The sequence below is a fragment of the Aphidius gifuensis genome, linkage group LG3 (genome assembly GCF_014905175.1).
Source record: "Aphidius gifuensis isolate YNYX2018 linkage group LG3, ASM1490517v1, whole genome shotgun sequence".
Classification (NCBI taxonomy): Eukaryota; Metazoa; Arthropoda; class Insecta; order Hymenoptera; family Braconidae; genus Aphidius; species Aphidius gifuensis.
The window spans coordinates 5,456,175-5,474,295 of NC_057790.1; the positions used below are offsets into that span (position 1 = coordinate 5,456,175).

The 18,121-nt window shown below is 28.0% G+C and overlaps 1 long non-coding RNA gene across 3 annotated transcripts in view; it reads left to right on the forward strand.

The window, feature by feature from the left end:
* The first annotated feature begins 339 nt into the window (after positions 1-339).
* The window catches only part of LOC122851640, a 29,641-nt gene continuing 11,859 nt past the window's right edge, over positions 340-18,121 (forward strand). For 2 of the 3 annotated variants that reach the window (XR_006373715.1, XR_006373717.1), the window contains exons 1-8: positions 340-443; positions 539-1,683; positions 1,824-2,251; positions 3,116-3,313; positions 4,461-4,643; positions 4,782-4,862; positions 7,950-8,221; positions 11,042-11,158. This is a non-coding gene — a long non-coding RNA (uncharacterized LOC122851640). Of the gene's footprint in view, positions 444-538; positions 1,684-1,823; positions 2,252-3,115; positions 3,314-4,460; positions 4,697-4,781; positions 4,863-7,949; positions 8,222-11,041; positions 11,159-18,121 lie in introns of all 3 variants that reach the window. The other variant, XR_006373716.1, reaches the window with a different exon arrangement.

Consider the following 18,121-nt stretch of genomic DNA (forward strand, 5'->3'; position numbering starts at 1 on the left):
TTCTATTCTTTTATTTTTTTAGTCAATTGTGGAAAGCAACAAAACAAACGGAAAATACAAAAAACAAAAAAACACGTACAACCAAATTGTTGCAGTATGGTAAAATACACTATGTAGTGACTTCAAAACCGGTCGTCGTCATCAAATGCGTGTGGTTCTCTCATTTTAATAATATTTTCAATTTGTCTGTCATGTTTATCCAGGTAAATTCAATAACCATAAATTGTACATTATATAAATTCAATTAGTTGTATTGAGTCACTGAAGAAAAAAAAAAAAACAACATAATAATACAAATTTATTTATTTTACAGAAAAAAAGAAAAAAAGATTCTACTTATATTTATTAATAACCAACACATATAAATTTAATTTAATGGAGAAAAATGATTATAAAAACACCACTATATTATTTGAAGCTATACAATTTTCCATTGTATTCAAGTAAGTTTTTTTTAAATTAAAAATAAAAAATACAACAGTAGTGTTTAAAGACACTGATGATAACTCTCTTACAAAATAATAAGTAGCATGTTCAGGGTTTTATATAGGGCGCATCAAAAAGAGTCATCAAAACTAAGCAAAAAGACAGTATTTGAAAGAGTAAAGTCTTCTCATGTATGAACGCAACAAGTACGATAATTTTTTATTATTTATTAACGTCAATTCGCGTCTGTATAATTTGCTCACGCAAGACGTTTTTGTGCATTGGGTAAGCGTGCAAAAAAGAAAAAGAAAAAGTCACGTGCCCCTGAACGGGTTCGTGTGCTGGTCATTTTTTCTTTTTCACTGTTTATATGATGATGAATAAAAGAAGTATAAAGTAAAAACATTGTAATCTTATGCACACGCTTCAGGTACATACTGCATACTATATGTATACACCATATAAAAAAAAATATATATATTTTCAATACCGTTAGACGAAAAGAAGGCGTATATTCTCGTCATCATTTTAGCATCACAACAAAAGCTTGACTTGTGATGTATCCTTGGTATCCTTGACGTTATACCGATTGGTAAGAATATGTATATGCAATACTTGAAGACATATAGAAATAATATAACACAAACAAGATAAGTTAAAAGTGAAGATGGCGGTAAGTTTGGTACAGTGGGGGATTTAAGCCAGGATTGGCGTCACGCTGTCGGGTACACCGGTTTCGAGTTGCTCCTTCTTTTTTTTATTTATTTTTTTTTTTTTATAATTCTTGTTTTTCCTTTCTTTTTTCTCTATATACTTTTTCGTTTTTTTTTTATTATTCTTCTCCGTCTTTTTCTTTTTATTTTTCTTCTTATTCTTGAGGTAGTTTTGCATCAGCTTCATGCAAGTCAACTGTTAACAAATACGACCCATACGACGACTACAACAACGACGAAGAAAACAAACTGGGTGTACGTAGTTTTACTGTCGTATCAACGGGATACATCGGCAGTCTAGGCACATGTGCCTGTAGTTCCTCTTTCAAAGTAAAAAATCTAAAATAAAAAATAAATAAATAATAGTAAACTAAAAAAAAAAAAACAATTTATATAAAAAGATATATTAGCTTTCAAATAAGGAAGAGAAAAGAATTGAGAATTGATGACAAGCCAATTGAATTATGATGAAATTGAGACTTTTAAAAAATATAAAATAAAAAAAAAAAAATTTATATTGCAGAAGGACATGAACAAGCATGAGGTAAGCAATGTAATGAGTATAGACATGCAATGTAATGTTAAATGTAAACATATTGTTTGTTGACGTATAATTACTTATTGACAATATAAGTTTTGTCGTAAATGATGAGATGGTTATATATATTTTATGTATGTCGACAGGGTTTGTGCAGTGGTTTTATCTTGGCTTCTGAATATATTGAAAAATTATATATATTTGTTACAGAGGTTGCCAAATGTATTGAAAATTTTGACCAGAATTTAATATGGTGTTGGTAAAAGTTTTTGAATATATAATATATAAAGTACGATAGGCTGTTTATAATATGCCTCAAGAGTAAAACTTGTATATTGCATGTGAATGAGGATGAAAATAGAGGATGTTCGCTTCAGCATTACCCTCATTTCTGGACTCTGCAGTATCAGAAGATGGAGAGAGTTGCAAGACCACGTTTTGTACACGGTAGCCCACGGGCAACACGCCCTGATGTACGTGGGGATGCTGTTAATAACATGCTATGCAATTTCGTAGTGGTTGTTTTGTGTGCTACCGGCCCTTTGGACAACGGCCTATATATACCCATAGCCTTGTAAGTATTATATATATATACATATTGATAATATTATATTTGTTAAAATTGTGCTCAACATTATGGTAAATACTTTTTTCTTTTTAATAGTTTTTTTTTTTCAATTTATACAATTTGATTCAATCGATCATTCTTACCAACTTGTTCATTGTTCATTAAATATATATTTTTTTTTTATCTTTAAATTTTATTTTCATTGTGCCGTTAAATTATTTCGTAATATAAATATTACTTAATTTCAATTGAAGTTATCGACTATTTCACAATAATATTACAACAAAAAATTAGAAAATCATACTTTTTTTTATTTCTATATTTTGCAATAATATTTGAAAATATTTTTTACGTTTCTTAGAACTATATAGTTTTTATTTAAAAAATAATATTTGAATTTGATGATTTGAATTATTCTTTTAATATTAGTAAATTGTTACAAATATTATTTATAATTGATAATAAAAATAAAATTATATGTTTTTCTAATGTATAAAAAAAGTGTCGTGTGGATATTATGAACACCAAAGAAAGACCGCCTGGTTCGCAATATTTTCAAAGCATTGTTTGGGTGTGACTAATCTTTGTCCAAGATCCTGTATTGACAAATCGCATACTGTATTTATATATGTTTATTTTAATTTTCCTTCTTTTGCACGTCGACGAAAACGACGACGTGCAATTCTTGGCTTTTGTATATAATACACGTCATGCGATTGAACTCCAGTAAAATAAATAGTAGTGCAAAAGTTGCAGGTGTGCGGTCGATCACCTAATTACAAGACGTTATGGACGATCGCCTTTTTAAGACTACATTTTTCACATTATAATTTCATATATATTTATTTATTTATTTCATATTTTTTACAGTATTTTTACTTGAGTGCTGACGCAATATGTCAGCTGATTGACGAATGAAGTGTGCTTGTTATTCCATTAACGGACAATCAGCAAAGTTTATATCGTGATTGAGTGTCCCAATGATCCATCATACGCAGATTGACTTGTTACAACGGAATTTCATAAAAGTAAAAAATTAAAAAATGAATATTCTTCAGACAAAAAAAGGTAAATAAATTTAAATATCAATAATTCATATTTTATATACATGATCAAAAGAATTTTTTATTTTTTCGGAAGCATATATCGAGTGAATAAAATTAAATATGAATATTATCTTTTAAAAAATACAAATACATTAGACTTGTGAGAGTTTCAATCGTAATTTTACACAATTCTCATCTGAGCTCTAAAAGATACTGACTTTAATTTACAAAAATAATAATGTTATTTTTTTTTTTTATTTTTATTCTTATATATACTTATAAAAAGAATTATATTCTCGTATATATGAGATTTCTGGGTTGTTATCGTTCTCGCTCCATTCTCCAAAAAATACAATCACATTCGAGTTTATATAACGAAAACTTTTAACCCAACCTCATATATAGTATATACTCTATACAACAAGCACGATATCATTTTCCTCGTGTATATTCCATTTCAAAAATCTTCTCTCATGTGGACACAATTTGTCCCAAAATACATATTTCAGATTTAACCACAAGATATATATTATATATATATTAATCGCAGTCCATTGCCCCTGAATTTGGTCGTTGATTTGGCCCACTTTTGTAAACACACACAATAGATCAGGTAGTAGTACCATCATCCAGTTTGTTTTTTTTTTTTTTTTTAAATTACTGATTTCATGCTTCATTTGAAATTTTCCAATCAATATAATTTCTATTGTAAGAAAAATAATAATTTATTTATTCATTTTTTTATACTTGTGGTATTGGACATTTGAGCATTATATTTATTCGAGGTATATGTATCTAGAAAATATATACATCCAAGAGTTTATCAGCTGTGGTGTATAGATATCGTAGTCGTAGTCAACGTCAAGGACCCCAGGACAATAAGACCACGATCATCCTGGCGATTGAATCTACTTGGTTGCCTCTTGGACCTGCCAAGCATCGTGCACACTTTTATTATTCCTCAGGGTATACAAAATGTACACAGCTAACCTGTCGATTAAATAAAAAGGTGTACATATATATTCATAAATAAATATATCAGTATATATATGAAAACAAAAAAGATATAACCCAGTATTTCATGTTAACAACAATAAATATAAATATTGGTGGAAAAGATAAATAAATATACTTTTTAATTTTTTTTTATTTAAAACTTTTTTTTCTAGACACTGGTGATATGTGTCCGTGTGGTTTATCAGTCTTATCTTGGGTCCAAAGAACCAGGCGAACGCGAGTAAATCGAAAAAAAAACAAGGCAAACTTTATACGTCGAAACGCAAGCAACACAAAACGAGGGTCAAAATCCTTGCGCTTGGAAAGGATGGGATGCGCAGTGGATATTGTGAGAGGTAGGGATTGTGTTGGTAAACCAAGAGAATGAAGAGAGTGTGAGGTAAAATGAGTGAGTGAGAAGAAAATGAATATTGTAAATGTAGGTTGAATAAAGATAGTTGTGTTATTGAAGAAAGAACGATCATTTGTTTCAGGTTGATGATAAAGTGAGACGAAAAATTGGAACCAAGACTACTGCGCGTTTAGCTGTGCCTGTAGTACTCCAACTTCAAGTTGTAAGCATATATATATATTTATTTATTTATTTATTGTTGCACTTTCAGAGAAAAAGAGAAAGAAAGAAAAAAATATGATAGAGAAAAAGAGATAGAGTGGCTCACCTGAAGACAAGTTACCCCGCAATAAAAACGCCGAGAAAATTATATGCCTGAGGCAGCGCGAGCCATCAGAGAGAGGCTTCTTTGGTATACACCATAAAAACTACTTCGTATTGCTTGGCTACTTGCTTTTGCTACGCGCTTACATGACACAATACAACTAGTCCAGACTTCATCCCATTGGTAGCAGTAGTAAAATGATAAAAAAAAAATTATATTGCAAAAAAGAAAAAAATATATTTATAAACAAGACTTTGCCACACTTGCGGAAGGTAAAGTTAGTTGAAGGTGAAGAAAAGTAATTGAATTATATTTTTATCCAGGAAAACATTCATAATGATTGCAAACAAACAAGCGTTATAATTAAATTTTTAAATGTTTAAAAAATCAAGAAAATAAAATAAAAGCATCAAAATAAATAAATAAAAATACAAATATGAAATACAAGAACCAAGTAAGATCAGAAAAAAAAAAATATATATATATAAAAAATAAAAACCACAGTGTAGATTGTGATATTGAAACTTGGTTTTGTCACTCAAGCGAAACGCGAAAGGGAGAGCTTTTGCCACAAAATGAACCGAAGAAGCCTCGTAAATTATCAAGAAGGTTTGTGGTGGTTTGTAAAGATGAAATTCTGGATTGTACACAAACTGAAAGTTTAACTGTCTCTTGTATTCTGTATTACCTGAAGATATTGTGTCAACAATACGATACAAAGACAAGAAAATTTACTTGAAGCGAGCATCTGGAACGTGCAAATGCACTTTGTCCCCACAAGACAAGTTAAATTAATGAAAAAAATAAATAAATTAACTTGCAGTATATATATACACAAGACAATTGAGATTATTTTAAACGAAATTACTTATAGACAATTTCCGGACGTATTTGATTCACTTTAAAATCATCATCAATTGCTCACAATTATATCCAAGTATAGCGAGTCGAAGAAAAAAGAATAAAACAATATATATACATTTATAAGTGTATATAATAATACTGAAGAAATAATTTTTCTAGTGTTATTTTGAATTATTTCGCGTGATATTCAGTGCTTCAGAGTAACAGGTCAAACAAAGAGACGCATTGGATGAAAAAAGATACAACGACAACAGACCAGTCGTACCAGCTGATGAGCTGGTTCTTCTCCAATCCACGCACTTTTATTTTATCTTATTCTCCTCTCGTTTTTCCATGGTTTTTTATTTTTTATTATTATTATTTTGTATTTATTTATTTTTTTTTATTTTACTTTTGATCTGTTCTTCTTCCTTCTTGATTCTCCCTATGGAGTTCTGGTTTAAAACCCGTTCACAATCCAACTTGCTTTGCCCTTACAGCACACCATGCTTGCCACAAGTGAAGAAATCACGTATACACATTTACTTTATAGGTGTGTACCAAGACTTTATAGTACAGAGAATACATTAACCCACCAATTCAACCATACAAATTGTCAGTTTAATCAGATTATTTTTTTTTATATTCTTTATTTATTTTTCGTTACTTCAATTTTTATTTTTTTTAAATTTATATTCATGCCAAATATATTTCTTTTTTTTTTTTATGATATTTTTAAATTCAACAATCTATTTTGAGACCTTAAAAAAAAAAGTAAAAAATTAAAAACCAATGTTTTACAGTTTTATGATAATAAATTAAATATAATTTAAATTATTTATTTGATATTAAAAAAAAAAAGAAATAAAATATTAAAGCATTTATGACAAATAGAGTGAAAGGATAGATTTCTTATGATTTTCATCGTGACAAAATAAATTGACATGAACATATTATAATTTAACTATATATACACATATATATTTAACTGTTTGAATATGATTTGTGGCAATGAGTTCATTGCTTGAAATAAACCAAGTAATAATATTATACCACATATTGTATAAATATATACATGTATATAGACAAACCATGTGTTTGTATTTGTAAAATTTTTTATAATTTTACAATAATATACTGTACTATATATAAAACACAAACATGTGTGTGTGTATAAAAATATATACATGTATTTTTTAACGTTGAACATGAAAATTCAGTTGTATATGTGTTGCTGGTGTTTAAATTGCGCAACGATTTATTTTTTATTGCAATAATATAGTATATGTATGAATATACAGATACGAATATATATTGCTTGGTTTCTTGGTGCTGCAGTCATGCACATACAAACTGGTAGTACAACTGGCCTTGAGTACCATAGGCATTACGCGATGGCATAATGCATATACAACACATGCAACACATGCACCAATATATATCTCATGGGTATTGGTGAAGGAGATTCAAAGGAGCCCCAAGGGGGAATAGGGTGAGGAAGGTTGCTGAGGCGAGAAAGAGAACTTGAAAATGTTTGAGAAAAATAAAATTGGTGGAAGATGAGAAGGATGAGAGGAGGATGAGGATGAAAATAAGAAAAAAAATTACAAGTGAGGATACTGGTATACACTGCTTGGTTGTAAAAGAGGTTAAGGAGTTGCTTGTACGACCAGCTGCGTACTGAGGATAGGATATACACAGGATATATATCAGCATCAGCATCATCGACCAAGTCCTCTCTTATTCTCTCTATACCCTCTTTACCATCGATGTCGTCACTACCGTTATATTCTCTTTCTCTTTTTTTTTTTATATATATTTATATATCTTGTTCTTTTTCTTCTACACCTCTCTACAATCGCACTTGCTTATATAAATTGACCTTTTTTTTCAATTTTTTTTTTCCATGTTCTTATCTTTATTTAATATATTTATATACACTCAGTCAAACACCATCAAGCGATCTCCATGATTTTTCAATTCAATTTAATCAAGATATCAAAAATATGTTGCATGCTTTATCGTCAATTCTGTGAAAGAAATCACATAAAACCTGAATAATTCTGTCAATTACAATTTTATTTATATTTATATATTTTTATACAATCATTTAACTATTGTTTTTCTTTTTGTTTTTTTTAGTGTCCAATTTTATTGCTGAATAGATGGATAATATTAAATGAAATTGTTAGATATTAACATTTATAATAGAAATCATTTTTATGATCTGTTAAAATGTTTAACAATTTTACCAGTTGTCTGTTCTTTATCCATATACATATTACACTGAGAAAATATAATGAGTTTACTTGTCTTCCAAAATGGCGAGGCTAATTAGACATAGCAGTATACCAGTGAAATCCTATGTGTATCCTTCTCAATGGGGAATGACTGTATATCTAGAACACTGAATGGTAAGTTTAATAGTTTTGTCTGGGTTAAATAAAAGCAAAATTGGTTTGGGGCTAAGTAATAAAAGTGTACGATAAAGGTAAATGAAAAAAAAAAGAAAATTACCATAAAATGTTAAAAGGAAATAGTGAAAATTAAGACAATTATTGTGTTTAAAATATGTGATGACAAAGTATATAAAAATATAACAACGAAATAAATGAAAATACAATATAGGTGTTGACCAATAATTGTTGAGTTGCTATATAGATTTAACAATTTTTATAGACAGCTGGTCAACAAGTCATTAAATAAACTCTCCAACATTATGCCTATTGACCTCGTCAACCAGAAAAAAAAAACTATTCTGTTGTCGTGAAATCAGTTTTTTTATTTTATTACAATTTTACTTTTTTTTTCTTTAAGCCCTCGGGACAAATTCATTCTCATTGTATTATTATTAGAATTCTGTATTGTCCAATTTTTTTTATTTTTTATTTTTTTATATTTAATTTTTAATACGTTCACCAAGTAATGACCCTGAGTGTATATATCCCCGGAACATTTGCAATTGTCTTTAACAATTTACTGAAGATTCATTTTTTTCTCTTCCGTGAGAAAACATATAACACACTCATCGTGCATCAATGTGTCCTCTAATGTCGTTCTGTCAACCGGATACTCAACATCTGACGAATTTTTTTTTTTTTTCAAATATATAAAATATTATATTTTTGCCATTCTCTTGCCATAAATAGAAATTACCACGATATATATTTTTTTTTATTTTTCCATTTGTTTACTCATATATCTTTTGTGTTTGTATGTAATATTTTATTCTCTCTTTGACTGTTTACATTATTTCGTAAAGTTTTAAAAATTTAAAGTAAAAAAAATAAATACAAGAGAAGAAAAAAAATGGTTTCCATTTACTTTCTTCATATATTGAAATGACTCGAGTCATGGAGAGTGAGACATATATTTTATAAAAATTCTAAATGTGTAAAACAGTAGGATAAACTGCCTGGTCCTTTGGCATGTTTTTATTACATTCTGAGCAGCAAAGAGATCAGTTTGCCAGAATGATGATTTATTTAGACTTCTAGTCAACAACACGTGTTAAAATCTTTACGATTAAACCCAACTTTTAAAAGTTTATTGAAACACGTGGTCATATGCTATTTGATGCTTTTGCCTTTTGCTTATATTACACATAATAATGTTCTGCAGGACACACATTTTGAACCTGCATCGAGGTCGTATACATGTGTATATCTATCCATCTATCTATCATGCAAGTTAGTCACACTCCCTCGTTGCACATTTTTATATATATTGTTGTCATTAGACTTGAGGTTTAAATATTTCAAGGAATATATTTATGAAAAGCACGTGAAAGGCTGGCCATGGACGAAGAGTATTCACCAGATTATATCAAGGAAAAACAATATTGTATAAGTTTTATAAACAAAACATTGTATAATTATTATATCTATAAATCTTTTTATCCATATATACAATAAATTGATTTTTTTTTATAAAAAAAAATTATAATATAAAACAAAGAAAATATTTTAATTTTTCAAATGATTTGATCATCATTATTCAATCACTCAAGATTGAAGTAAATACTCATTATTTTTTATTAATAAACAATTTTTTTTTTTTTTTTCATTTTATTTACAAAATTATTTTACCAGAGAAAAATAATAAAATTAATAATAATAATGTATTGATTTTTAAAACAATAAAATAAAAAAGTTTATTGTATATATGAAAAAATATAAAATGCTAATAAAGCAATTAGTTAATCGATTACATTATAGAGATGACGTGAAGATACACCTTGGATAGTCAATCATGATTGTGATTATGATAAAAATTTTATTACCCTTCTTTAATGATAATTATGGATAAAAAAAAAATAATAATAATTATGTATAGGGACGTAACTCTACGATGTCATTGTCAGGGTATATATATAAATAAATAGATAAACTGATAAAAATAAATAAATTTAAAAAAAAAAAAAATACATGTACACGTATATATTGTGCATCAGTTCAATGATATACAAGTATACTTGTATGAGTTGAGTAAATATATTAAGAGACGCCTGGTTGTCTAACTCAGCAAATACTGAATTCTATCGTCGTCAACGTATGTTGTCGTCGATTGAAAGTGATCACTCAAAGATCAAATGATGATCTAAACTTGGCCTTGCGCCACACATCAAGATCTATTCTCGAAAGATTATTTTCAAGATTATATTTGTTTCATCTTCATGCAACTTTTATTCGTCTGTGTGTGTTTGTGTTTAGTTTGTTTTGTTTTTTTTTTTTTTCTTTCGTCTTAATCATTTTTTTTTTATTATTATTGTTGTTTGGTTATTTTTTTTTTTAATAAAGATATACGCATGAATATGTACATTACATATGTAGTATGTATTTTTGTATTAATGTATCTATTACTTCCCTCATAAAGACTATTTTCCTGATGTGAATACAAACAATATCGACCATGACACCTTAACCTTCCACAACACTTGATTATCTCTTTGGGTATCTTCTTAGCAAAATTATTTAATACAAAATATTGCATTGTTTTTATTCTTGTTCTGTATTGTGCGGCATCAATATAATAACCACTGTGTTCAACAATGATTTTTATAATGACACCATAATTATTAAACTAGAGTATAATATCATTTTATGTTAATCATAATGTTAAAGAATCGTGATTTGGCTTGATAATATTTTTTCTTTTGATTCTTTAATTTATCATTTATTATTATTATTATTTTTTCGATTATTATATTGATATTTATTCATAATTTTTTTCAGCATTCAAAGTGTCAATGCGGAAGGGAAGAAGAGTGTCTTTATTATTCTGCTGGAGAGTGAAGAGGTAGAAAATATTATGCAAAGTCGATTCTCGGACAAGAAGGACTCAATAATACGGTAATGTGATCACAACATTTATTAATTTTATTATTTTTACGATTTTTATCTTATTATTATTATGCAAAAAAAATAAATTTCTATTTTATTTAATTCGAATGATAATTAAACTCACGACATGCAGTTGTAAATGAAAATTATATTTTGTATTATTTTCTTGAGGAGAAGGTTAAATTTATTTTTTATTTTTTTGATTAATGTATTATTTTGCATTAATGCATTTTAAAAACTGTCGGAATGATTTATTGTTTTTCAAACGAAGTTATTGTGTACATTAGTAAGAATATATAATTTTTTTTTTCTTTTTTTTTTTGTATTGTGCAATGCATCAAATAGATTTACAAGTAAGGAAATAAAAAAAAATAAAACCTGAAAAAGAAAAAAAAAAAAGCTAGTGCGTAATGCATTGAATCGGATCAGATAAGCAAAGGCCAATGTATATATCATATCATCAACAATTCATTTGGATAATGTAAAACAGTGACAATGTAAATTGGTTCACAGTGGTTTTAATGTCATACTTGTTTGATACTATAGTTATATATATGTCAATAGATACAAGGGTGATATATAAACCTGACAGCCACAGGTATATACACGACGAAAATAGAAATAACTTTGAATACGTTTGAATTGATTTGTCGAAAGATGAAAACGAGATAGAAGTGGATAAAATTGAGGTCAAATAGAACATTGAGTGTCCGACAATTGAAATTGGACCAGTAGTTATTTAAAATGAAAATCTCATCTCAATGTGAATATAATATACAGTGAAATTGCATAGTCGGTTTTCAAATTCAGAAGTTTCAAGTAGTATATAAATATATATTTTGGAGTATGAGGTAAATGGAAAGAACAAGACAACGATAAAGAGACGTTTTACTGGACTCTAGTTGAAATCTGGGTTATTGCAAATTATCAATCTTCAATTTGATTCATTCAATTTCAATAAAAAATGTATACTATCAGATATGTGTATTAATAGTTTAGATTGAATTGGGGGGAGGGCAAGTTGATATAATCATGTGACAATGATTTTTTAGGCAAATCGATTATCTTAAAAATACATCAGAAAATGAGAATTGTACATTGGGGATACAAGAGTTCCCTGACCTTCTGTTCAAAGGCGAAGATTTAAAAAAAAAAAATAATAATAAAAACACTGATCGACGGTGAGGAAGAGGAGTGAAGTAAGGGGGTAGTTTAAAAACAACCTCATGAAAGGGTCCCTCACTCTTCTTTTTCCCCTATATGTGAAACGTGTGGGCAGACGTAAGACTCAGGTTAGTCAACAGGTGGCTAACCTGTCAGGAAAAAAACAGAAAGGGGGATTTATTTTGCCCAGAGGGGGAGAGATAAAAAAATCAAGGGAGAAAAAAAAAAAAAAAATGAAATAAAGATAGAGAGGAAATCAAGGAGAAAGATTTAACCTACACAAACAATGTCGAATGCACAAATACAAACCTCCCTTTGAAGGTATATATATATAATAACAAAAAAATATAATAAAAAAAATATATGGGGAGCAAGAGACGAAAAATAATAATAATAATAAAAAACGAGGTAAAAAAAGAAAAAAAAAAAAAAAGTGAATACTCTTATATCTCAACTCACACATGTACTTATACCAAGCCAATGTTGGTCCCTACGTTCGGACGAGTACACGTTCACAGGGGGGACTTGGACCATTCGAGACTTGCACGTGTTTCTAACGTACCCAAACCCCCTTTGCCTTCATCAGACGGTTCTCAATTGCTTCTGCTGATTATTTATCTGCGATATAATTTTTTTTTATATCATAAAATTCAACTCAATATAAAACCCCGAATTATAATCATTTTTTATTTATCTTTTCTTTTTTTTTTTTTTGGTGTAATCGATAAATTAATTGGAGTAATATTTTTTTTAAATATATAATTTTTAGATTTAAATTGCAAATATCTAAAGCCTACTTGGAAATTAATAAAAATAACAATTGTTGATAAACAATGAAATTAATTTTTAAATTTATAAATTTTTATTTTGGTTATAAAGGTGATACTTTGTGTTAAATAAATTTAACTTGCAAAAGTTAAAATTTGAGAACCACTATTTTCTTCACCACGGGGAACCAAGTTCGTGACTCATCAGGCCCTTCTCGATTCTCTCTTGTACAGGAGCAAGACCCAAAAACGAACAAAACACTATATAGCAAAGCCAGTGTCTGATCGATTTACATCGTCCCCTCCAATACACTCATAAACTTTGAGTAAATCTACGATAAAAAATATAAAAAAATATCACACATTGATTATATTTTAGATGAAATCCAAAACACACACTCGTCTGCTGACAAGTTTCTTATTTTATTTTATTTATTTATATTTTATTCAATTTTTTCTAATCCTAAATGTTCTTTATTTATTTTTTTTTTTTTCCTCGTTCTCTTTTCGTTACATTTATATTTTATTATAGAGGCAACATCTAAAACCCTGCAAAACTAGAAAATAAAAAAATAAAATTTATCTTTTTTTCATCAAACTCTTAAATAGAAAGTTTGAGTAAAAAAAAACGTAGAAACTTGTAGTGTGGTCAAGGTCAAGAGCTCTAAAATTTAGACTTGCCCTCCAATATACATCCAAGGATTTAACTTGTTTTGTTGAATTTAGTATGTTCCCTTTATAGCATATAGGTATATCAAATAGCCTGCAGTAGAAAATAAAAAAATAAAGAAACAGTAGAAAAGGTATATACGTATAGTTCTATTCAATTTTTTTTTTATATTTTTTTTATTTTTATTTCTCAAACTATATATACGAGTCAGTCAGGCCTGACATTGAATTGTGATTTTTATTTACTCAATCAGCAATTGACATTCGATTTTTTAAAAACTCATCTTATACAAATAAAATGAGACATTTGCTTTATAAAATTTCTTTTTCATTATTATTTATTTCTGTTATGAGTCATTCTCACTTGGACAAACCATCTTTATAATTTCAATGTATATAATACTCAAATTTCAATTTAAAAAAAAAGTAAAAAATATTTCATTTTACAAAGGTGAAATGAGGACGATATGTATGATACTCAAGGGATCGTGATCAATGCAACCCCCTTCGTTTGTATAGTTACATCAATATATCCCATGAGACTTTGTGCAATGGTACTCTTGACCCGTCGTCTATCTTACTCCCCTTCTTTAGTATCAAATTCCCATACACGTGCATTTTGAGTAGTGTCATCACCTTCAAAGCAACCATTTTGTTTCTCATATATATACATAAACTTGCGCATATACAGTATAGAAATTTAAAAAAAAAGAAAATAATAAATATGAATATTTTTTTTTTACCTCAAGGCTTGTGTACGTGTATCAATGATGAGTACCAAAAAGTTTTACAATATTTTTGAATATTACATTTTAATATTGAGCATTTATTGTCATCCTTGTCTTACTCAATAAATTTTTTTTACTCATACCATTGCCAAAGGTAACGTCAGACAGACTTCATCATAGAAAACTCTGCACCTGTGAGATTCCCATACATGAATTTTTTTTTTTTATTTCATTTCTTTTTTGCCTGTTCCCTTCGAATGTATACTGGAGGGTCGCCCTCATGTAGCATAAAGCTTCCTGGGGTTATGTACCCATTGAGGGAGAAAGAAAAAAACCGTTTGTAACCGCTCACTATGGCTATGTAACATTAATTAACACACGTATATAGGATTCGTTCATTTGATTATTTTTTCAACTATTTTTATATTATATATTTATTTTTTATTATTTTGAGGTGAATAGGGTGGGTACACCTGCGAAATCTACCAAGGGTGAGATTGAGCTCAAGGGATCTATTGATATGCAGATGGCTCGTTATGCTACACCTCTTTTTTCTTTTCGACTATGATAAAAATATATTCGAATGAAGAGATGAATAACAAAGACGAGGGTCAACATACTGCAATTTTATATGTATATAGATTCGGTGGTCAAAGAATTACAATTACTGCGTAACAGATTCAAAGATATAAACATTTATTTATTAAGTTTTTTTCGTGGTCATTTCGTGGAAATATTAAATAAAATACAAAAATATAAATTTATATAAATATAATAAAGAAACCTGATTTAATGATTATTCATCTTGTGATCATTCAACCAACTGTTTATGGTTCGTTGATTTGGATGCTTTTTTTTTTTTTTTTTTTCTTTTCACTGATTGGTCTGTCATTTTAAGTGACAGACAGTGAAAGGTTTTTTTTTTTTTTCTTGTCATTTAAAATTTTAATTTTTCTATAGATATATTTTATTATATATTTATTTTGTTTTTTGTCCTGATAAAAATTGAAATGATTAAGTAAAAAAAAAAATAAAGGACTACTGCGTATTACGAAAAAATTTATGTATTTTTTATTTTTTGAAAAAAGATAGTCACAATTATATAGAATGAATGTCTCGATGCTTGTTTAAGTATGACGAATGTGATGCCAGGTATAAGATAATCATTTAACTTGGAAAAATAAGAAAAAAAAAATCTAAATTTAAAAATAATATACTCATATTTAATTTATTTTTTTAAAAAATATTTTTGTATATATATTTATTTATTTTTTTGGCATTCGTACTTAAAAAAGACTACATTACACCCGTATTTTCATGTGTAAAGTTTTCAATATACACATTAATAAAAATAATGTGTAGTTTTTCATTTTACACATTGTTTTGACTGAAATAATGCGTAAAATGAAAAACTACACATTATTTTTTTAATTTTTAATGGGAAACCACCAACACAACTAAACATTGTATGACGGTGTGATTTTTTTTTTTTTTTATAAACTGGTGCAGCCCTCTGACGACTAAACATGCTGAACATTGAACTAAACATAACCATGGCTTTGTATACATTCTGTCTAAATATAAGTGACAGCTTGAGACAGTTTAACAACAAAATACAATCTTATTTCAACAAAAATTAATAATTAAAATATATCATATTAAGAAAAAAAATTAAATAAAATTGCAAAGACTGTTTTAATGAGTGATAATGTCATATGTGACAGTGAAACTAATCAAAAGAGTTTATATATATAAAAAAGCATACATGGAATTTAAAAAAAAAAAAACATTTAATAAATTGTTGAGATATATCAAAATAGATAGATATTTTATAAATGTAGGATACTATTATTTTTTTTTTTTATTAAGGCCATCTGATTTATTTGTTATTCTTATTTATTCAAAGCAATATTGTTATTTATTAATATCAATTTTATTTTTTGTATTCATGTTAATTTTATTTTTTGTGATCATATTAATTTTCTTTTGTTTAATCATATCATTTTGTTTATTTGAATCATATTAATTTTGTTTATTTAAATCATATTAATTTTGTTTGTTTAAAATATTAATTTTGTTCATTTAAATCATATTAATTTTTTTTTTTTTTTTAATCATATTAATTTTATGGGTTTCACCCCACCGACGAGGGCTCCGCCCTTCGAACCAGCTGGGCTGGTTCGTTGATTCGCCAGGGCTACTCGCCCTGGACCCAGCCAGGGGTTGCACCCTGGACCCGTATTACGGTCCCACGTATTTTGATCGTAATTAATATCAAATTGTCTAATTATTTTGTAGTCCTTCTGGCTTATGCAAAGATAAAATAAAGTATTACGCGATGATGATTTTGTTTCTCGACATGCTAGTTTCAACGTATAGAATCTGATGTCTCAGCTTGCCCGACATCATCTCCACCGTTAAGCGGCATGCGCCTCGCTTTGCCTCAAAATCGTGCGAGTATCATCAGCCTTACACCCTAGTAAAGCAATGTACTATTTCTTGTTTTATTGGTTTTTATTTTTTATTTATTTTGTTTATTTATTTTTTTGTGATGATGTGTGTCTGATGTTAACGGTTAATTTTTCAAAGAGTATAAGCGACGTTATCTTTGAAGTGCTGCTATAGAAACAAACAAAAGGAAGTAGCTGACTCATATGGTGTAACATCTTGGTAAAATTATGTCACTAGTCGACTTGTTACGGAGGACCGGGTTAAGAATAAGAAAAAAGAAAGAGAAAGATACTTGGGCAAGTGGCCAGAGTCAAGATACTTAAAAAATAAGTTGTACGATTGGATAAAGCTCTCTGCAAATACTGGATGATTCACTGAATTCTCTGTTTGTGTATATGGTATCTCTATGCTTTATACTACACGTAAAATATATACCTATATTTAGTTTCTCAAAAAAATAAAAGCTACGGTGATATTAACAAAAATATACTAAAACAAGATGAAACAAGAATAGACATATATGATAAAAATATATTCTTGTTATTTGCCCTTCAGATAAAACTCGTATATTTCTTTTTTTTTTTTCATTTTGATGACGACTGAAATCACTCAAGCAAAGATTACGATTCTTGAGTCTTTGTAAATTATTTTATTAAATCAAAGAGAAATATATAATAAAAAAAAATTATAAAATCATTTCGAAATTGAAAGAGAAAAAAGAAAAAAAAATCAGCGCACATATGGAGACATGACCGTAATCTTCAAATGTTATGAGACATCACGAATGACTTGACACACATCAAAATCATCTTAGAATCATGATTATCATTGTAAATTAAATAATATAAATTCATTAGTTATTTTCTTCAAGTAAAAAATAATAAATAAAACAAATTTTAAAAATTCGAAAAAACAACTTAAGTTTAAATTTTATTTATTTCATTTTTTATTAAATGCTGCAAGTCAATTATCAATCAAGTTTAAAACTGGGTCAAGTGCCACACGTGACACGTGTTTGATGTTGAAGAGTGAAAAGAAGAAATGCTCAATAACTTTTTTTATTTTTAAACAGACCATAAAGGTATATACAATTCAAAAAACAAGATGAATACTTTCACTGTCAAGAAACAAATGACAAACATTATGATAACCAAAAGAAAGAAAAAAATTGAAATAAAAAAGATAAAAATAAT